A 24,242-nucleotide genomic window follows, 5' to 3' on the forward strand; every position below is an offset into this window, starting at 1 on the left:
CTGCCGATAAAATATCATTCTGTGGTGTTATATGTTAATAGATTTTATGAAACTTATTGTATATAATATCAGTGATAACTGGCAAGATCAACAGAGTTTTCCTGTTTTAATCGGAAAAATTCGAAAGTAAATCCAAATGCGCGCAATTTGATAAATGTTGACTGTTTCGTAAGTATTCTGTACTTTCTGCTACGTTCCCCCAAAGATAATTGTTGTTACTCCAGGTGATAAAAGCAAAAATAAGAAACTTTAATCTTTATTCTTTATTAAAAGTTTGTAATTTTGACAATTTCGTCGTTATTAACGAAACGCGATAGACACACGAGATGGATTGATTTCGGCACGACTGGCGTCACAACTCATTTTGCAATTTAATTAATTAGTAAGCAAAATTTGCATCAACACTGTATTTATTCTTTGTAACAATTTAACATAATTGATTGAATCGATAGCTATGTTTCTCGAAACAATTTTTCTATTGACTTAATTGTTTAAAGGAATTGAAGTGATACAAGAAATGGAAAATGATGATAATAGCAAATACAAATTATTATATTCAATTTTGTATCTTTGAGCAGTCAATCATTTCGTAATCAGGCGCCAATTTGACTCGCGTGGTGTCGCGCGGCGGTCAGCACGGTGAAGTTGGCGCGGGCCGCGGGGGGGCGCGGCCTCACTCTCGAATCTTTCGTCGCCGCGAGCGAACGCAACGCTCGACGCTCGCGCATACAGGACGGACGGATCTATTTGTCGCGGCTCGTATAATTATCGGTAAGCTCCGTTAAGCGCAATCATTATGAGCTTCCGTATTCAATGGTGTCTTAGTATTTGGCACCCGCGCGACGTAGATTCGAAGCTCGATATATACATATTGCTTAAGATGTTTTCTCGCGATGCGTTCGTTCGGCCGAAATCTATCGCGCGGGATCACGGTAAAGCTGGCGCATCATCGTGACGTCACTCTCTAATCCCGCGTCGTCGCGAACGGAACGTCGCGGGTCGCGGGTACAGGACGGGCCTATATGTATAGTCGCGGCACGTTTGATCGGTAAGCACAATCATTATAAGCTTGAACTCATCGATCGTGCTTTCGGTATTTGACACACATATACGACGTAGATTCGACCGGTACATCGCTGACTTCGTAAAACGAGTATTTCGCGAGATGCGTTTAACCGAAATTCGTCGCGCGGCATTATGGTTAAGATGGCATCGTCATACTCTCGAATCTTTCGTCGCCGTGACGTCACGGCGTGCGTATACAGGACGAATTTATTTCGTCTCGTATTTAATCGTGTCTTAATATATGTATTTTGACACTGGCGTGACGTAGATTCGACGCTCGGTACGTTGCTTAAAATATTTCACGAGATGCGTTTGATCGAATCTCTGTCGCGCGAACAGTCGAGAGAGCGACGTTCATATTTTCCGGATATCGCGTTCCGCGAACATTTATTCTTAACTTTAACCCGTCCGCTTCATCTGCTTTATAACGTGCGAATCTAATCGACGTGGCGATTTGTCGCGAAATCATACACATTTTCTGCATTGATTTTTCGTCCGAACGTAATACAGTTCGAATCGTGCAAATGGTTGACGTCGGGACGTCGGGAGTGCCGTATACGCAGCAATCATATAATAGTTAATTGTGTTCTAGCGAGCGCCATAAATGAGCGGCCGCGGAGGGAGGAGAAGGAGGCCCAGGGAGGCGTCGAGCGACGGCGAAGCAACCACGAGGTGAGCGATTTGTTACTTATTTTATTAGTTACTGAATTTAAATGGTTTTCCTCGCGAGAATCTTACGATTACGACACGAGTATTCCACGCACTAATTATAGTAATATTACGTAACATTATAGCTTATAAAATGTATTATGTAATTTTTACATTTTAGAGGCTTAAAATATTTAATAAAGTATTTATAAAATTCAACGTACACGTAATATTTTACACCAGTTGAAAAGTTATAATTATTTAAATTATAAATACGCAAAAGAATTAAAGATTCTATTTATCAAATTTTTTAAAGTTTTTATATAAAAAGATTTTGTGTAGAGAGTATAAATATTTAATTAAAAGCCAGAAAACTACGAAAAATTAAGAATTTATGAAAAGAGATTAAGAATAAGAAGTTAAATGCATGTAATAATTATTTTTGTAAAATATGGAAATTTAAAATATTAATTTAGATATTTGTTTAAATATATTTATATTTTACAGATTAGTGTTGCATACGAGTACAACTCTATTACTGGTCGCACTGCATCGCACTGGGGTAAGTGCATTCAATTATATCCTATCTTAATCTCGAAATTAAATAATTTTATATTTGCTAAAAATCTTGTAATCCTATCTGTGCATACAAAGCTTAACAAGAAATGTAAAAATATCTTTATTAAGTTTGAAACAATTTATCAAAATATAAGACTTATATTTTAACATGGTCTGGTTGTAAAATATTTTCTATTTTTTTCCAATTTCTGCATTTTAAAATTAAACTCTTTTATCAAGTAATTTATGCATATCTAAAATAAGTAATTTATTCTATCGCTTAATAAAGTTCTGTTGCATGTAAACGTACAATAAACAAACAAATTTAATAATAATATATATCATATCAATTATAATGAACTCTATATATTTTACAGCTTCCTTTATTATTTTATGCAACTTTGTATGCACATACAATAAATCGAGGGATAATAATTATTCAAGGCATCAAATTACTACTCTATTCTGACCTATCCATATTTCAAAAAAGGCAACAAAAAAATTTATTAAATATTTAAAAAAATCTTAAAATATAATCTAAAATATTTTATTTATTAGACAACGTATTAAACATTCAATACACTATTACATTATACAGTGATCGAAAAACGATATACTGCGCCAATGAATAATTATTTCCATCAGTAACAATTAATTAAAATTGATTATGAAATGCTCATATTGCGATCTGTTACATCTGCTCACTTCCTCGGCTTAGGTTCTTCTTTTCTTTCCGCATTGCTATTTCTTCATGGCACTCACATCTATTTCGTAAAACAAACAAAATATTGATTACAATTAAACGTGATTACAAGTAATCACAAGAATATAATAATCGTGCGGCTTTGCCATACCTTGCACGATACTCTCGAAATTAATCACACGCGACGCGTGTACTTCATCCGCTTTCAACTGTAGCATTAATCTCGCATATTTTTATTCTCGCGTATACTTCTACGCGTGTCCCTCTATCTAACAAAAGTAGTGTACCGACCTAAACGTACGCGTAATCTTATCTTTTACAGGCAATTCCGTTTTTACCGAACAACAGGGCAACCAAATACAATCGCCGCCCGCCGATTGTATAAACGGTTCGTTGCGTCCCATTTTCGGGAGTGCCGCTCGAAATCGTTGAATTTTCGAATATGACAATTAAAATCGTCGCATTTTTGGGAGTGCCTTTTGAAGTTGTCGTATTATCCGGAAGCGGATCGCGCGATTTTAATGATTAGCATATAACTGCGTCAATTTCCACGTTCTTAGACGTGACGGCTGTCTCGTGCGTGGTCCTGTGCGGAAAGGTGCCAGGATCGCATAACAAGAACTGCCCAGATAATTGACTTCACTGCGCGTGGAAGGGTGCTACCGTGACGTGTCGGTGGCGAGGGGAGATGATCCTCATTGTAGAAAGCTCGCTTTCTACTTTTCGAGGATCTCTCTTCTCTCTGTCGAACACTATTCAACTGGCCACGTGGGGAAAAGTCCTTAATCGGGCAAATCGAGTTAGTTGTCCGGCTCTGAACGCGTCGAGATAACGCGGTTATCGTGGGCGATTTTTCCACGAACAAACTCGGTCGTTACGTAACGTTTTCGGGAGTGACGTATTAAATATCGCGCGATTATTGTTATCCGCGTTTATGCGTGGTACCGGTGAAGTTGTGTCGGACATCGAGGGAGCTGACAACCCGAGAGGACAGCCTGAGAGGAGGAGAAGGTCTAGGAGAGGCATCGGGCGCCAGCGGAACAACTTTGCGGTAAATATTATTTATTTTGTGTAGAAAAGTAATTTTTTTTGTTTGTTCTTAAGCCTATTTGTTTTACCATGATTTAGAAATAATATAGTAAGTTAGAAGAAAAGGAGTAATTTAGTAATTTTATAAAAACTGATTCTTGTAAAGATTATTTTCTGAAAATATATAATTATTTAAATAAATACCTAATTGAATAGTGAATAAAACATTCAATGCGCATAAGAATTATGTTTTAAAACATATTTTAAAACATTGGACTTTTTTAACACTGTTTTAATATAAGTTTTATATTTGTTTGTTACAGAATCAACGTAGCTACGTGGCAGATATAATTCCGCTGTTGCGCATCAGTGTCGTGAGTATAATGAATTAAAATATTTATTAAGGTAACGGATTAGGCCCATATTCTCAACTCTTTTTTATTTTTTATTATTAATACAATAAGCGCGCTTTTATTTCTGAAATGCTATAGTATATATAACATGAACTATATAGAATCTCAGATAAAAGCGTGTATTAGTGCTGTTATCGATAAAAGACAGTTGAGAACATGGGCCCTAGATTCTAGACCGAGCGTTTGCCATTATTTGAGGAATGGGGGATGGGGGTAAAGGCCCACGACTTCTACGGGTACGTTATTTCATTTGACGCTCGCAACGCTCTTAGAATTATTTCAGCCTTGTTGTCAAATGTTAAACAAGGACAAATGATGATCATGAACATTGTGGCCGTTAAGTGAAATGCACCCCTAGATATACTAAAATGACTAGCGCAAGAATCGTGCACGCCATGGACCTGATGAAGAATATACATAGGTCCATGATTCCATGATGCACGCATTGCACGCAGACGTGAACGTCGGTAAGAATGGCATCGGCATTAGCATTAAAACTACTATAACGATTGCTAACAATATAACTCCAATTATACCAATGACTGATTATGACAAAATTTTTAATCATATCCGACTTATCGATAGCTGCTTCAGCGATCGAGCTATACTCTAAACAAATTAATCGATTAATTCGAATAAAATATATGTTGAGGAAACTATATATTATACGAGTATGCAATGTCTAATATGAAAAATGCATTTTATAATTTATATGATACATTTTAATTGATTTATGGTGCCGATTCTGATTGCTATAAATAACGGCGGTGTATTGCAAAATAAAAGTTTCCAAATTAACTATATAAGTTAATAAGTTGGAAATGGATATAAATATTATAAATGCGGCTTCGTTCAAAATACGTTTATGTTATATGTAATTACCTTATATGTACTACGCGTGCGCATGTTTAAAATATAACATATAAAATCTAAATTATATATTGATATTCATTGATATTTATTCAAAATCTCGAAGCACTTCGTACATTTGTTAGGTGCGCGAGTAAATAATTTGTTTTTTAATTAAAATATGGATTTTTTTAGTAAAATTATTTTTATGTAATTTTAAGTATTTTTATTTAAAATAATATTAATTTAAAGAACTTCGCCCATTTTTGTAAGGGTTTCTAGGCCGTTCGGGCCCAGAGATGACACATATTGTAGGGCATCATGTCAGGATTGAAATAGGTGCCAATGGCTAAAACGCCCGCCAGGCAATGCGTTAGGCCTTCATTAATATATTGATGTATAAGGTGTATTTATTTTGTTATCTATAATGCTTTCACGCTTTGAATAAACTGATGATTTTTTTATTTTATAATTGAACATGACTTCCTGAATTCGAGATCATTCAGTATCTATATGCTAAATATCTTTCTGACGATATACAGATATCTTCTGAGTATATCAATTATGTATTTGTCATCTTGGCTCCGATGATGAGCCATCTAATGAATAAATGAAATCATTTATGGTCAGAATTTCTTCCGGCGGGGATCTCTCATCTGAGGATCTAAAATTATTTTTTCTTAAACACTACCATTTAGTATCTATAAAATTATATATAATTTATGGCTGGGCCCGGATGATCCGAAATGGACGAAGTTTTTTGATTTAAGAGGTTTTACCTTCTTACTATAAAAGTATCTAATATTTATTATTACTAAAAATGTATCGTAAATTTGTTTCAATTTTTATTACAAAAGACTTGACTCGAAATCCATTAATATAAAACAAAAGTAAAATAATACCTATTAATATGTACATCTATCAATATCTTTTATTGTATATCTATATACATGTGTACGTGATATACGTAGTTGTATACGCATGTATACATAATACACGCGCGTATTTTCTTCTACTTATACAAACACAATATTATATGTCAATATATGATATTTTCTTTTTAAATACATTCAAAATATGTATAATATTTCTCAAGTCAAATGGAAGTGTTTTCGATAATCGGTACACGCTACTTTTAAGAGGTTTTACCTAGCCCTTTTCTTTAGATTTCTCTCTTTGCTTTTCTCTTGAAATAAAATGGTGGTAGCGTAAAGGAAAAGTGAAAAGTAATAGGATATGCGATATCGTGTATAGATGAGATTAGAGAACCTGAAGCAGAATTACCTCGCATAGGATTATGTTAGCCCAAACCTTAGATCCGAATACGACACTGCTGGTAGAAGCTGGGTAGAAGCATCCGCATCCGGGTTATTAAAAGCGGCTTCTCTGAACTCTACTGTGCAACGCCGACACTACACAATACCACGTAATGAGAATAATATATATTCTCTATTTACAAATTAAAATATCCAATTTCAAAATATTCCACGCGCACTATTATATCAATATTAGCCCCGATATAGACTCAAATGGTTGAACGAATATTAAGAACTCATTGCATATACATATAGCTATATTTTAAAAACTTTTATATATCTTTTTTAATAAAAATATACATTTAAAGTAAAATAATATCTGTGTGATGATACAAAAGTTTCGGATAAAATTATTTTTTTTTAAATGTATATAGGTATACATATATTTTATATATGTACATGACAAAATCAACGTAAAAAAGTATCTTTATAAAAAACATCAATAAACGGTACAAGGAAGTGCCGGAGTCAACAAGGACAACATACAAAAAACTGAAAGTCAAGTTTTTGAGTAACGGATTTTTACAGTTTTACGACTTTTACGACTTTTACGACGTGTCCACCCAATTTTGGGAAAATATTGTGCTCGATGGTACCCGCGCCGTTCTTCGGTAGTTTTTTACATAACGGGAAAATATTCTCGACAAAGGGTTACACTCTATCCCCTTTTTCTATATTCTTTTTATCTATAACCAAGTAAAAAACCGATGCTAACGAAAACTTTTACGATGCTAAAACTCTTTTTAACGGTGTTTTGAAAGACAACCAACAGAAAAAAAAATATCTTTACCTGAAAAAGAGGTCGGTTAGTTATTTTTAAGTATTGCGAAAAATTTAATAAGACGTTTCTTTTGACATCGTTTTTCTGGACATCTTTTTCTTTTTGACATAAAAAGCATATGGGGCATTCCATGCCAAATCGACCAGGGTTTGACCCTCGACCTCTCAGATTTGGTCGGCGATTTTTTATGTTATTGTTCCATCTCTAATGTTCATTTCTACCAATGTAGATTAACTTCTAATCACGGTTTAACTTACTTTCTATCTTTTTCTAACTTTTAGAACTAAGAAAAGATGACAGGTAAGTTAAACCAAGATCAAAATTAACCTGCGTTGATAGAAATGGACATATGATGCACTCTGATTTTTTTTTTAGATTTTGTTTAAACAATTGATTTAGTTATAATTTTTTAAATCGACATATCGATGGCCACAATTTAAAAAATTGAAAAAATTTTCAAAAATCCTGTGTCAGATATCAAAATATTTAAGCTTAGGCCCAAAGTGGGCTGGGGTTTGCTTTTAATTTTTTCGAGCTTTTTTCAAGTTTTTTTTTGAAAAAAATATTGGAAAAATTAGAAGCAGATGTCAGTTCACTGTAGGCTGTTGCTTGAACATTTTTGTATATAACACAGAATTTTTAAGAATTTTTTCAAATTTTTTGGCTCGATTTTTTCTATTTAAAAAAAACGCTTTAAAAAAATTTGAAAAAAATCTCAAAAATCTTGTGTTGTATATAAAAATGTTTAAGCAACAGCCTACAATGGACTAACGTCTGTTTCTAATTTTTTAAAATATTTTTTTCGAAAAAACTTGAAAAAAGCTTGAAAAAATTAGAACGCTGGCCCACTTTAGGCCTAAGCTTAAAAATTTTGATATCTGACAGGATTTTTGAGAATTTTTTCAGATTTTTAAATTGTGGCTATCAATATGTCGGTTAAAAAAATTATAACTAAATCAATTGTTTAAAAAAAAATCTAAAAAAAATTCAAAGTGCATCTTAAAGGTGGAACAATAACATAAAAAACCGAGCCGACCAAACCCGAGAGATCGAGGTCAAACCCTGGTCGATTTAGCATGGAATGCCCCATATCTTACTTAATGTTTGCTTTTGTATATTTGCTCGCAAATACGCAACTAAATAAATTTTTTTTTTAACTTTTACTTACGAATCAATATTTTGCAAGAAAGTAATTTTTTATTCTTTACTCAAATGTTGTTTAGCAATATATTAGCGAGGTAATTCTTTCGATAAATATAAAAAAGTCACTTACGGCATTGATTTGACATTCAATCAATTACGATCATGATTACAATTATATATCGTAATCATTACGATTACGATTACAGATAGAATTTAGTTATAACATATGTATCTTATTGACACCGTAAAAGAGGTGTCATGCGATTATTTCGTGGGAACATAAATAAACGAGGGACAGGCTGAATGTGCATTTTCATGATGCCACCAACACGAGTCTGACGATATGACACAACCGTCATTTCAGAAGGATACAATAAACGCGGACGAGAGCCAAGCACTCGTTAAGAGCAGGCCCCGAAGGCTCTAATTAAAATAACAAACGGAAAATCCGCGAGAGTTTCTGCCGCATTCGCAGAAACTTCCCCCATCACGCATCCCGTGACACAACCACCGGAACCACCCCTTTCCATCTCCCGACACGCGCCCCGTACTCTTCTCGAAGAGGACCGGCTTCGCATAAACGGCGGCCGCGCCGCCGGCAACTATTCAGCTCTCGGCGACTGTGTATAAATGTTTCCGTATTATATCGTGTTACACAGTCGATGGTGTTACTGCGCGGATAGGGGTTAAACCAAGACGGAAGAGAGTTTACGTATCATGAAGAAAGAGTTGCGCATAAAAGAAAATAAAATGGAATTAATTATAATAAATAAGTATTAGTTAAGTAATGTGAAAATAATTACAACAAGAATATATATCTGAAAAAAATTGTAAAAATAAAATTAATTAATAACGTAACAACTGCCTGATTTAATTAATATGTTTTTTACATGATAATTTTTATTGGTTAGCTAATCTTGCATCTATATGAGAAGTCGAAGAAAAAAAACCTTATAATGAAACAGCGCTGCACAGAAGATAAAATGACTGGAAACAGTAAAGTGATAAGAAGTACGAAACATAATTATGATGAAAATAAAAAGTCGAGAATGGAATAGAATGGAATGGAATGGAATACACAGACCAGGAAACGTAACAAGCGTTTAATTGCGCGAAGAAGGAAAAGACGGAAGGGTTTGCGCGCGAAGGAAAACATTGGAGGAAAAGAAGACGATAAGCAGAAAGAACAAAGGGGTCGAAATGCGGGAAGGGATAACCGCGACGAGGGGTAAGCGAGGAAAAGGAACGGGCGAGAGACTAACCGCGAAGAGGGGTTGGCGTTTCTATTCGGAAGGGGGTTGGTTCTGGCGTCTCGTTACAGCGGTTGGCTGTCGGAAGCGCGGATGACGCGGAGGGGAAGAGGACGAAAACCCCCGAGGGGTTTGAAGCCGGTCTCGCCGTGTTTTTCGCCGATTGAATCAATTAAAGAGGAAAAACTCCCGGGGTAAAATATTCGAGACGTGTCCTGCCCGTCGCGTCGTGCCATACATGCGTGCGTACATGCTTGTTCGTTCGTACAGATCGAGAGATCGACGCGACGCGACGGTACGGCTTGCCTCTCGGATTGTCAGGTATCGAGGGATCCGGTTTTTCGTGATTTGCGAGTTAAGATATTGACGTAAAAAATACGCGCTCTGATACGTGCATTTTTTAGTTATCTTTCGCAAATTAGAAATATATGTATTGTTTAAGTTTAAACGTACTCGCAATAATGTAATATTCAAAATATATATACGGCTTTATACATTTTTACATAATTTCTCTAGAAATAAGATGCAAGTGAAAGTTTGAAAATGAAATGTTAGTTTTTGATATTTTTTAGTATAAAGAGACATGATATCTTGTAAAAGTATCTTGTGAAATAGTTATTATAAAACATTACTATAATGTTTTTTTATGGCGAAATTTAAGGAGTTACATACGTTTGATAGGCCTTATAAAACTAAGTCGGAATTAACGAATTTTTATTTTAAATAGATAAAATTATGCTTTATTAAAAAATGAAAATGCACATGTCTTGTAGAGTAGTCTTTTGAGAATATCTCAAAAATTTCAATAAAAAATATCAAGAATTGAGATCCTGGCAGCTGTTTTCCCGAAATTGTGTTTTAAAAATTAGTATACCAAAAATATCTCGGAGACTAATGAACCGATTTGCATGAAATATTTTACAACTACTCTCAATGCAATATAATCTAATAGTGCTTGTCATAGGTTTTTTTCGATCTACGGCTTAGTTTTTTTTTTTTTAATAAATAGAAGAAAACCGACTGTTCTGGTCAAAAATTACATTTTTTGCTACGAATCGCTGCCATTTTTCAAAAAATTAATATTTTTAAAATTGGCTATGACAAGCACTATAGCTTTCTTCATCTAGTTTAACGGAAAGTATTTGTTTTTTTGTTTTACATGAGAGTGGGCGGAGGTATCTTTGGTACCGCGAACGCCGTTTTTATACAAACACCGTTCAGGAAGATAGCTGCAAGGACCTCAATTTTTAATATTATTTATTAAAAATTTCAGGAGATATTCTCAAAAGACTACTCTACAAGATATGTAATTTCATTTTTTTTAATATAATTTTACCACAATAAAAAATTCGTTAATTTTGACCGAGTTTTAAAGTCTGAAAAACGTATGTAACCCTTTAATGCTCAAACGGTTATACATAATGGCATATAATATACATTGTAAGATAAATTTAAAACTGATTACTTAAGCGAAATTATTGTTAAAGTAACAGTGTTATCAATTATAATTCAATACTTATAATGTATATAATGTATTTTTTTTTTTTATTGAAAAACTTTCTTGCGGAGCGAGATATTTTTATGAACGTAGGAACAATACGAAAAGTTTACTCGCGCAAGGTGTTTCGTGTTCGCTCTGTAATGCGATCGGGATAAGAACCACGCATGTGTAGTTGTCGTAAGGACTAAGAAATGGGAGAGGAGAAACGAGAGACAGGGGCAGTGTCAGGCAACAGGATTTAATCTCTTAATTACCGGAGAATAGACTCGCACCGCGTGCGGCCGTGCTAAAGACGATGCGGGGATTACCGGTAATAGTACTCTCGTAAGTCCACCATCCGGCTTGTTTGTTAAATAATATCATTGCTACCCGATTAGGCTTGCACAACATCAGCCCATAGAAACTATACTCTTTCGGTTGAATTAAATAGATCAAGCGTGAGAAAAGAGGATGTAAGAAAATTTTCCTCATTTTCCATTTTATCTATTCTTATTTAGCATCTTTAAAGAACTGAACTAATTTGTCTAATCATGTTCATATGTAATTAATTTTTTATAGTTTACAATTAAACAGATCTCGTGTAAAGGAACACATAAGTAAATTCGATATCGCAGATTTTGAGATCGCGCGCGATTATCAGCTTTGACATTTTGCAAACAGCTGCGAAAATGGCGATTCAGCGGATATCGGAAACGCCCGACGGATTCTTAATTGACAGTCTCCCAATGTAGAGCCGCGATTCGCCGACACGTCAATTGATCTGCGATCGTAAGCGCAAAATAAAATAGAACGAACGGAAGTACGACGGAAATTCGGTAGAACAATCAAAAAGTATATGTATATATATATATCATAGTGGAAAGACATATAAGAAATCCGCTAAGTTTCTTTTGTTTATAAATTATTGTGATTTATTTGATAGTAATTTTTTTTTAATTAAAATATTAATTAAGGCACTAGTAGCTTTTACGTCATAAGACATTTTTAAAAATCTAATAATTTTTTTTATAGACTAAACTTTACAAAATTAATTACATATTTGATTTGTGCTTTTTTATTAATGTTTCTATTAAGAAGTTTATCTTTTGCATATCCTCATGAAAGAATAAGCTAATAAACGTTTGGATATTTTTTAATGTTTAAATTAATAGTGTTGTGCTTATATAACAATGCAGGTATAAGACTTAAAATTTATCGCGCGCGCGCATATGTGTGCGCGCATATATAAATTTTTATAAGATAACCGTAAATTTCCGATAAAAAATGAATGTATTTTGCATTAATTGAAGACATAATACTCTATGACAGACGCAAAGTGATATATCTTATTGAAAAGCACTACGTGCTCTCTCTCTCTCTCTCTCTCTCTCTCTCTCTCTCTCTCTCTCACTTAACCATTAGTTCTTACGATTAATGTCATGAGTTTTCCATATTTATTATTTAAAATGCTTCTCTACATATATATAGGGAAGATTAAACTATTCGACAGCAAAATCGAAGTAGTGAGAAAAATGTAGTGATCTCCAATATATGCACACTCGTGTTCTCCCTTTCTCTTTTACACTTACACACACACACACACACACACACACACACACACACACACACTCACTCACTCACTCACTCACTCACTCACTCACTCACTCACTCACTCACTCACTCGCTCACTCACTTATTCACACGCGCGCGCACACTAAATTTTATGTAGTTCTATATATAGTTCTGCATATGCATGACTACAATATTCTTTATAAAATATATTGATTATTATAGTACTAGTATAGAATTATTACAGTAATACATAGTAATTACATATGTAATATTTAATAATTCTTACAAAAGTCTAATTTTTCTTTAAATTTTCTTTAAATAAAATTATAATCAATCAATAGCTTTTATATTTAATTTATATTTAATTTATAATTGATTTATATTGTACATATATCGAAGTTATAATATGACAAAGTATTATACGTAAAAATCTAAAAATAGCCTTTTTGCAATTTCAACTGTGAATTTCTCAAAATTGTGACGTGATAGAGCAATTTGGTAAATGGGATCGTATTCAGCGTTCAATAAACTACATGGAAATGACTAGTCCCATTTTGGTGTTAAAAAAATTATTTTTTGTTGAACTTTTGTTATCAAAGATTTTATCGTGAAGAAAGAGACACAAGTAAGTTGCATATTCTATTAAATAATGGTATGTTTTCGTTCTTTTTAAATTAATAAAAAAGGCATAAAGACATACAAATCCGTAACGTACAACTATATTATGCACATAGTTCTATTTATGATTATTTTATAAATATACATGCCATGTATTTAACGCAATATACACCATTTATAATTTTTTTATTGGCAATTGGAATTGATATCGATCTTTGTTTCACTGATAAGAATCTGATGAGCGTTTCACGCTGCCATATATGAATTATATTGTGCTTATAATGTCGCATTATCGATACTCATGTTATGACATGGATCAAGAGGAGAACACTAGCAGCGCTTTATTACCTAGGACCTAGGTCATCGATCTTTTATGGTATCGTTGGTGGTCCATGCATATGTAAAAATTTCTCACAGGGGCTTCTCGGTGCTCGCGAGAAAACTTGGCACAGAGGTGCCCAGGGGCTTCCTTCGTTCCTAGCGTCTGTTTTATGTAACCGAGTTTATGTCATTCGCCCTTCGCTAATCATTCGTATCCGCTATGTGTGGGTAGTATTTTATATAAATTCCTAATTTGATTACATACAAGCGACCCGCTATTTGAACACCTGCGGGGTCTCTTGCGCAGAATATATCGAAAGACTAATGGTTGCTGCATCGATACTATTGATTTTGCACTGCACATGGAAATACTAATGTATATTGTTTAGTTAGTTACCCATATGCAACGAAACCGTGCGATAAGAGAAAGAACGTGCTATACACGCTTTACATGTTTGTTAACAATTGCAATGCTATGGAAGAGATGAATCTTACAATTAATAATAAAAATCAAAGTTATCAAGGTTAATAAACTTTCAAAGATAATTTACTAAGCCGAATAAGATTTTTAATCACTTTTTTTTCAATGGATATTAGCGCTAAAGTACGTATAAATTAAAAGAAAGCAAACTAATGACAACTTTTATATTATAGATATTATCTATTTATAAATTGACAATGCAAAAATATATTTTGGCATATTTGTTAAAGTATAAAAATAAAATATTTTAACATATAATATTCAGAAACGCATTAAAAAGAATTAAATGGAATTTTTGTGTGACAGCTATACGAAACAAGGTAAAAACATAATAAAATCACAACCATGGTTATATATATAAAGTATTGCTATTACATAATTGTTTAATTTAATGTTACGCGAGAAACTTATTGGGTGGTCTATAAGGACTGTAAAGGATATAGTCAATAACTTTTAAATTTTCTTTGATGACGTGTCTCGGCAGGATTGTTTGAAAAAGATATGTACATATGAATGTGACATCATGCTAATACACACAACAGTTACCTCCTGTGGATCTCAGACATTTACCTAGCTAAAGGGCTTTTGTGATGCCCATCCAGCTGCGTTTCTAAAAATTATGGTATCCTCTTAAAACCAATCTAAACACGTACCATCATTTCTCAACTCTTGAAATCGGGAAGCCACGCGTTTTGCTTGCGGCAAAAATACGACGTTTACCGTGTTGATTGTTTCAAATGTTTCTATACATCTATATTATACAGATACCTATAAGCTCTTTATATAAAATCTATAGTATTTAAAAAAATGTTATAATATACATGTGTAATATATATGAGAGAGAGAGAGAGAGAGAGAGAGAGAGAGAGAGAGAGAGAGAGAGAAAGTGTGCGTGTGCGTATGCGTATTCGTGTGCGTGCGTGCGTGCGTGTGTGTGGGTGTGTGCGCGCTATTAATTTGCATTATAAAATAATGTGATTATTGAGATTCGTAATGTTATAATGTATAAGAGTCAATAGCACATATAACACGTTGTGTATCTCATTGTCAGTAGCGTAGATGTAACATGTAAATTTTTTATAATAATATTTCGGAATAATTGTCCCTGCACAGATAATCATCAAAAATGCTTAATTTCCATGTTCATATAAATAAATTTTTTAAAAGCAAACTTTAGTACGAGGTTGATCGAAATAATTTGGCAATCGATAGAACAGAAATCGATAAATCAAACGTTCAACTGCTAATCTTCTTAAAAATTGATCCCGGCAATTAAAGAAGCCGAAATTCTCTTCACTTCCTGAAAACCGCGAACAGTGATCGCATAGCATACGGCACATAGTATAAAACCTGCCTTAAATATTAAGATAGAAAAATCTTTCTTTTCGCGAAAAAAAGAAGAAAATGGAAAGTAAACAATTTCTCTTTCTCGGTTGTTTATTACATTTTCAAAATTGTAAATTGAACCAATAAAATTAATAATAAAGTAAAATAATGTACGAAAGATGGGTAGATGCAATATAATAAAATAGTAATTATTTATTTGAGAATAAAACTTTTAGCATATAGAAGAATATCTGGATTTTTTGTTACATACTTTGTTTAATTTCTAATTTATATAAAATTTAAGTAAAATTTTCAATTATTTGAACATAATGCACAGCACAGGTATTGCATATATGCAGATATTGCATCAATTTTTTCACATTTTTTCGCAATGAGTTAAAATACCAGAAAATCGATTTCTTGTTAAAGTTATATTTGGAAACTTCACAGCCAAATTTTAATATCAATAGATTATTCTATTAATAAGCGCTTACAATCAAAAAATTAAAAGCTGTTATGCACAAGGGATTGTACGTTACGTTTGCAAAAGTGTAATATTTTCCACGAGAATAATGTCCAATACAAAAGATGTTGGGAATTATGCGGAAATACTGAACAATTTGCAAGAAGAGATGAAGATAAACACATTTATAAACGCCTATGTACTTATAGTTAAATACGTAATACTTATAGTTAGGAAGATTATTCTTATTATAAAACAAAACGGCTACTTTGGTTAAAAGTCTAATTACAGCTAATAATTATTAATATGTCAAATCTTATCTAATTATTGTAATACATAATACATATTCGTGGTATTTAAATAAAATAATCTTAAGCAAGATAAAAATTGTATCTATAGATTATATTTCATATTTGCACAGAAATTTGACGATTAAAAAAGCGATAAAAATACATAAGCACAACATCTGAACAAACTGTCAAAAGGAATGTTATTAAAAAAAAATAGAACGCTCACAGCGAGTCAAATGATTTATTATAAGGCAATAAAACTAATGGTCCAAAAGATCCCAAAAGGATTCGATAACCTACATTTTGAATAGAAAAATTGTTGTGGCAGGTCTCGACAGAGTGGCTGCCTGGCCAACATACTGTTTAGATGTAACATCTTATGTTTCACAGAAGAAGAAAGCTCGAACTCTTTTGTATCAGAAGCGACAAAGTCGATTTGTTCCTCTTTCTATTTTTTTCTGCCCTATTCGAATCCTATTCATATTCGGAGGATAAAAAATATTATTCGCACTAGTTAAATAACATTTAAACATAAATCACTATTGAAAGGGCAAACCCGAACAATTCAGTAGCTAATGTTTCGTTCCCACACGAGATACAAAAGAGAGGGGCTAAAGGTACTAAAGCAGAAAGATAATAATAATCCGTGGGACATCCGTGACATATTCGGGTTAGTCGGTCACCAATGTGACCTATTTCGGTAGCAGGCAACAATTAGTCAGAAGTAAGTCCGAGAAAAACTCATCTTGTTTAGCCAATTGGACAAACGACGTTTATATCTTTTGCCAAACTTGTTATTTTCACAGCACGAGTCTGTACGTTGTTGTCCTGTCTATACAAATGAGAAAGAATTAGACAAGCCTTAATGGATAAAGCCTCAGTCATTTTCCAGTCTTAAATTAAATAATGAAAGTTTTTGAAATACAGCAATTTTACCTCAATTTTATTTGTTAACAGCGGCTGACTTTTTAAGGCATAAATTTGCCTTAATAAGCAATTATTAAAATGCGAAGACAAAGTTTATTACTTTAATTTTATTTATAATTAATATTAATTATAAAACTCTTAAAAAAAGAGAAATTTAAATTAATAGGATTACGACCCAGTAAAAGTTAAAAAAAACTTTAAATTGTGAGAACTTTAGATTTATAAAAAAATAAATAAAATTTTTCTTAACTTACACTTATTTCATTACAAATTTCTGCATTTATAATAAATTATTAAACATATGAAATACATATATAACTATATGTCTTTTCTTTTGATACATAATCCATATCTAAAATATATACAATAAAAATGTTATTATATTATTATGTCGAGTTTCTTTGAAAGAAATTCTTTCTATCACTAATCATCGCAAGTTTGTAAAATACGCATGTATATATAAATATAGATTACGCATATATTACACACATAATATGCAATCTAAGCAACAGATGAAACCGTGGATGAAACTGTGAATCGATTTGAAAGAACGGATGACGCCGCGTTGAATTCATAAGGGTTTACGAACTAATCCGTCGATTTTTCAGATGCTACGCATTAACACGACTCGCCCGACAAATCCGTCAATGTCTAACATCTTGAATAACGTCTTTTCTTGCGGCGCGGAAGAACCGACAACAAAACTACCAGCTTCCGCGACTCATGAGCAATTGATAAATTTCGAATGTTGGAAATTTTTTCTTATAGAAATATATTGTGTGCGAAGATAAATGCGGTTTTTTGATCGACACGAAGGGTTAAAGGCTCTTTGAGCCTTTGAGAGAGAAAAAAGCAGTACTACCAAGATGCGACAAAAAAGTTTCTCGAGATAATGTGAAAAAATATTTAAAGGAAAAAGGCTGATCCGCGCGCGTTGTGTCACTAGATGTCACTTACTACTTATATTAAGTGTACAAATGCGTTTAGAATTCTTCAACTTCTTTCCTTAATCGCATTTCTTTTGAGTTTTCTGAACAAATATCTACAACCTTGAAATCTCTAAATAATGTAAAAATGCACACCATCTCCAATTATAATATTTACAATAAATTGAAATTTCTGTTATTTAGATACTAAACGCACTTTGTAATATTTCTATGAGAATAAATAAAAAAAATGCATTTTTTATTTTAAGAATATTACAAATGCTAATATTTTTATAAAAATAAAGAAAATGTATTACCCCTATGTTTGAAAATTTATGTATGTACGAACATAACTAAACAAATTACTTGAAACTACATGATAAAGTAAAAACATATGATACTTGCAAAAAGTTACTTGGTCAGAATTTTACATATATAGGTACATATAATACTTATATGTAGTACACAATATAGCGTAATTTCCGCAAAATAAAACACTAAAGATTATTATTTGACTTAATTTTTCTAAATAAAATATATCCTAATTATCTAAAAACAAAGTTATCATACATGTCAATGTGCTTTTAAAATCTAGAAACAGAAAAATAATTGACAGATTAAAAAAAAAATGAAAGTTATTATTTTAATAATATACGAATATGTCATGTATCTGGAATATTAATCTTTAGGATTAATTTTATTATCTCAAAAAAATTAGCTGCAATACATTGGTTATTGAATCAAGGCATTTATTTCGAGGACAGTCGCATTGCACGCGATAGGCTGTAAAAGATGGTACTTATCGGTATTATTCACGCCCGTTCTCCAAATCTTATACATATACGGGTGCATTTACGCCGTCGCCGTCGGCGCGCAATTTCGGTGCGCGACGTGTAAATACGAACGTATCATTGGACAACAATATACCCGTGGGATTCGGATCATCACTCCAATGCCAACGACCACACCGTTCATTCCGCAGGGTCTTTTTCGACGTTATTTCGTGGCCGTGCGATGAGTAAATTATTGCTAAACGGTGGACCGGCGGATGTCAAGATGCGGGCTCGCGGCTCGGGTGGTCGTGGGATCTACTAATGAAAGCGGTGGAATACGGAATAAAATCGAGTATTATTTCTCTCGATGGGGAAATATAATTCAATAATCGTATTTAAATCGTCAACATAGAAAAAAATATTTAATTATGATTATATGAATGATGAACACGTATACGTATACGTTTTTTTCTGTGTATTGAAAGATTTCAAAATCCAAGCACCTTCCAAAAAACTATAGAATTCTTCAGAAATCTATAGTCATGTAATATTCGTGTGAAACTTTTTGTTTGTCCCGCATTATATATCGCATGTTTCAGTGGCTCACGTTAACTGTTAAGTAAACTACTTATTTTGTGTTTGGTATACAATACTTGGGAAAAATTTATGACGAGAATATTGTTATTAACTTAAAGAGTCTATCTATAATTGTAAGAGATGTTTCACGGAGTCTGTGACTTTAGTCGCTAGTCGCATTAGAGGCGTAATCATCATGCTGAATATATTTCACACCATATTTTTCGGTTCGTCGAAATAATAATAGCTCGTTGTATATTTATTTGGATATAACATTCAATTACATATCAGATTCTGGTAGACTTCATGAGACTTGACGGCATTATATCATTTTCTGATGTTAATCAACATCAGAAAATGATGTTATATCGTGAAATGATTCAGAGGATTAATTCTTCTACGCATTTGATGCAATTTTTTATACCTATTTTTTTTAAAAAAAAAGGTCACGTAATAATACTTGATTAATACTCTGCTTCAAACGCATTGCATTCACTGTTAAATTTACACCCGCGCGCGACTTTGCTCCGGTGTGAATGGTAGAGGCTAAACGCGATTACGATCAACTAGCGATACCGGCAGGGGGTGTGAGTATCATTGTCGTAATAAAGCGAAAGCGCTGGATTCACGTCGAGTGACACGTGGCGAATCGTGTCCGAGGACAAAACTGATATCGTTGTATCGTTATATGCCACGTGACTGCCACTTAATAAACGTATATTGCATCTCTATCAGTCGACATGACAGTTTACCTTTCGAAAAATTCTCAATTGATATCATTCCTTCAGAAAAAGGTTTTCTCAAAGGTGTTTTAAACCAAGGTCGATAACTTCCTTCAAATCGATGATAATTTCTTGATTTTGAAGCAAAATTTGATATTTTGAATTTAAGGAAAAGAGAAACGCGTGCACGCGTACATGCGCTTCATTTTCATATGGTGAAAATTGAAACGTGGAAAGTTCTATTACGCTATCGGAAAATTAATCTTCTATACATAATCTTAATATACATATATGTATACATATAGAAATACAAAGGTAAGTATATCATCAAAAAAGTAAATTTAAAATTTAATTTGACAACATTCTGTTTTTAGCATCCCGACAAAAATTCTTGTCAATTACGCTTCTTCTCAAGTAAGCCCAAATAAAATATTTAGAGCTACATGGAGCGTCGACAAACTACAATAGTAAACTAAAGTGGATCGACCTCGAGTTGGGAAACAAGACACCGTGGTCCGTAAGTCGTACGTGCACTATAGAGGGTGTCAATTTGTTCGGCGGAGACCAGATCGTCCCTGTTTGTTTCCTGGAGAGCTTTATTTGTAGTACGCAAGGCTACGTCCGACGGCCGTCGAAGGCACGACGGCAGCGCGGCGGTCAGGACAAGCAGAAAAGTGGACGCCTCGCCTCGCGTTATAACGACGTCCTGATGCCAGTTTCTTGTTTCAGCAACGGGAAAAAAGGACGGTAACGAGGTGAAGGCAACCGACTGGTGAAACACCCGATTCACAAAGAGATTCACCGAGAAAACAGGGCAGCGGCTTTTGCGTCTCGCTGCGAAAATAAGCATCCGAGGCCCTCACCAGGAAAACGTGGGAAGTTAGTGGCGAGTTCAATATATAGTTAGTAAGACATTTTTGTGACACAAGTGTTAAAAAATTTTTTAACTTGATTATTTAAACAAAAAATTTTTATATTTAATTTTATTACATATACTTGCATGTTATTAGTTATTATTAGCGTTACTAATAAGTTCTGATAAACATACAAATGAAAATATATGCTTTATCTTCTTTTTTATAAAATTAATGTATTATACTAACTTTAATAAGCTTTCTACTTATATTTTAAGAATTCAATGTTTTCTGCATTTTTCTTACGTAAAAATACGTAATATAAAAAAAAAATCAAAATCTGCTGTTCCTATATGATTACAACGAAACAAAAATATTTTTTCTAAAAATTGGGTGATCAGATGGGGAGTGGTGTCACCCTGTAAGTTCGAGAAATAACCTGAGAATGACGAATGGCGATCGAGCGACCGTATATAAAATCGTACTGTTTCGGAAGCCGCAAAGAAACAAATCATTTACTACGGGGTAAAGAGTGCTGGTCACGGAACAGAGATGCGAACGGTAGGTGGAGGGCGAAGAACAAGGGTAGCAAAGCACGTGCGTCGTGTTACGTGTATCGAGTCTAACCGGGACATGCAGTCCCAACAACAAGGGCGACACGCTGTGCGTACAAAATGCGACATCCGGACCGATCAATTCCCAAGCTTTATCATAAGCGACACATAACCCTTCCCCTCTCCATCCCCGTAACGCAAGTGTGCCCCTCGTTTGTTCTAAGAAGAGCACTGATTTTTTTTGCTTAAATTCAAAAAGTCTCTTCTCACGGCTGTTGTTCAACTTTTGGTTTTTATTTCTAATTGGTTCGATCTTTATTTGTGTGAGCCTTGCATATTTCTTGAAATAGTCGCATTTAACGAGTTGTACACCGATGATATAATTTGGTATACTTTTAAATACAAAACATACGTGAATTAAATTCAACGATGTATACCTATATATAGGGGTATTTAGGTATCAAGATATTTAATTACCAACAAATACTTATTTGGGATACGGAATGTATCTCACATATATGATTATTCAAATAAATATTACAGCAAAAATGCTTAATTCGTAAAATTAGCGGTGTTGCGATAAAGCAAGTATAAATAAAAACATTCTTTTAATATTAGAATATTTTTTGAACATTTCTAATATAATCCGTTACATATTTACTAATTTAATTTCAATTTTTAATTATATTATATTTTATATTATTAGAGATTAAATGCATGCTCGAATGAGAAAAAATATCTAGGATATCATCAATCCTATATCAATAATGTATTACAATTTCCAACAATGCGAAAATATGCAATATAAACATCTAGAATTTAACAAATAATTTCAAACCAAGCATAATCGATTTCCGAATCAAATTTCATCAAATTCCATCGTTCATGCTCTTGGTGGGAGATTTCTGCAATGTTGTTTTCCTCAATGAAGGAGAGTGTAGACGCAAGAGGTTATTCTCTGGAGGATGCGAGAAAGAGCGAGGGAAAGAGAGAGAGGAAGGAAGAAGGAAGAGAGTGGAGGGAGGGAGGGAGAGAGAGAGAGAGAGAGAGAGAGAGAGAGAGAGAGAGAGAGAGAGAGAGAGAGAGAGAGAGAGAGAGAGAGAGAGAGAGAGAGAGAGAGAGAGAGAGAGGCTTTTACCGCGACTGCTGTAACAGCATCACTGTGACGCGAGACGCGCGTATCGGTAATGTAACCAATCACGAGACGTAGCTCCGTCTGTTCGCAAGGCCTGGTTGCCGTTGGCTGGTAGATCTGGCTACGGGGTCTGTAGCGAGAGAGTTATCCGGACGAGCGGAGTTAGTTTGGACTCGGGTCCGCGTAACGAGGAGTTTAATGACATCGTCGACGTCCACGTCGGACACGTGGACGCACCGAGGGTCGCCATCTCTCTTCTATTTTGATGTCTCCCCAGCTCGCGATATTCTCTTCTGGACACGCGTCTTCATTGCCGAGAAACTGACTCGTTCTCTCGTTAAGTTCGCGTTAATGTTGCGACAAGATTGCGATTCGAGATAATACGTACATACAAATTTCACCAACTTGATACATTTGTGATCCATATTCCACTTATGATTCTTGAATCAAATTGTTATATCGTTATATTAAAAAATAAAATCTATGTATAAAGGCCTTAACACGTTCAGTGCCGGCCTAATTTTACATGATTTGCGATCCACGCAGTATATTCATTATAGTATATAAAACAATAAATTACAAAAGAATAGTAGAAAAAAATAAATTGTGTTCCATAATAATTACAAAACGAAAAAAAGTTATTATTATAGAAAAAAACTTAATGTGCAAAAATGCAGTGTAAAACAAAGCAAATATTTTTATTAAACATTTATTTAATATTGACACATTTACTATGAAAATACTCTTTAATGATCAAAAAGCCAAAGTGTCAAACGGAAAGTCCGACGTGGGTCACCGGTGGCAAATACAAGAAAACAACCAAATATGTACCTTTACTCTGCTTATCAAGATTTTTTTACACAAGCGGCATACAGTGGAAATTAATAAACGCATTATTATTTTGGAAATATATCTTTTTCTCGTTACGTAATTACGTATACAAGAAAATGAATATAGCGTAAAACGGAATTAAAATTACTTTTTTACTCGTTAAACTCAACCGTAACGCCATGTATTTAACATTTTAGTAAAAATTGTTCGTCTATTTTTATTTATCTCAAATACGTTTCCCGAGGTTGAATCTTTTAAACTCATTGTCAGACAGTGACACACCAACCATAGGCAAGTTCCGATTACGCGTGCAAACTGTACCGAGATCAGCGGCACGTGACTGCTCGGTATCCCGCGGCTAAAACAGTAAAGGGATGGGCCAAGTTGCCACGCGGCTCTTACTGCAGTTGCAAAAATACGTGCATGAGACATGGAGGCAGGGAGGCAGGGAACCCAATGATGCGTGCTTCTCCGAATCATTAGCATCGAGACTCTGTTATTTTTGCATTAAAATCACCCCCGCAGTATTCGTCAGACATATACGTACCTCATGTTTTCCATGCTCGGACGAGCGAACGATAGTTACGTTAATTGTTCTGGAAAAACGAAGAGGGTCGAATCGAGATTGTGTATCTCCA

General features: G+C 33.8%; 1 long non-coding RNA gene across 13 annotated transcripts in view; it reads left to right on the top strand.

Moving 5' to 3' along the window:
• The first annotated feature begins 140 nt into the window (after positions 1 to 140).
• The window catches only part of LOC143900046 (uncharacterized), a 148,115-nt gene continuing 124,013 nt past the window's right edge, over positions 141 to 24,242 (top strand). For 3 of the 13 annotated variants that reach the window (XR_013257683.1, XR_013257682.1, XR_013257680.1), the window contains exons 1-6: positions 141 to 771; positions 1,658 to 1,737; positions 2,221 to 2,272; positions 3,296 to 3,362; positions 3,535 to 4,025; positions 4,327 to 4,377. This is a non-coding gene — a long non-coding RNA (uncharacterized LOC143900046). The other 10 variants (XR_013257677.1, XR_013257679.1, XR_013257678.1 and 7 more) reach the window with 7 other exon arrangements.

This window comes from Temnothorax americanus, unplaced genomic scaffold (assembly GCF_048541705.1).
Source record: "Temnothorax americanus isolate GAGA-0224 unplaced genomic scaffold, ASM4854170v1 Scaffold3, whole genome shotgun sequence".
Classification (NCBI taxonomy): Eukaryota; Metazoa; Arthropoda; class Insecta; order Hymenoptera; family Formicidae; genus Temnothorax; species Temnothorax americanus.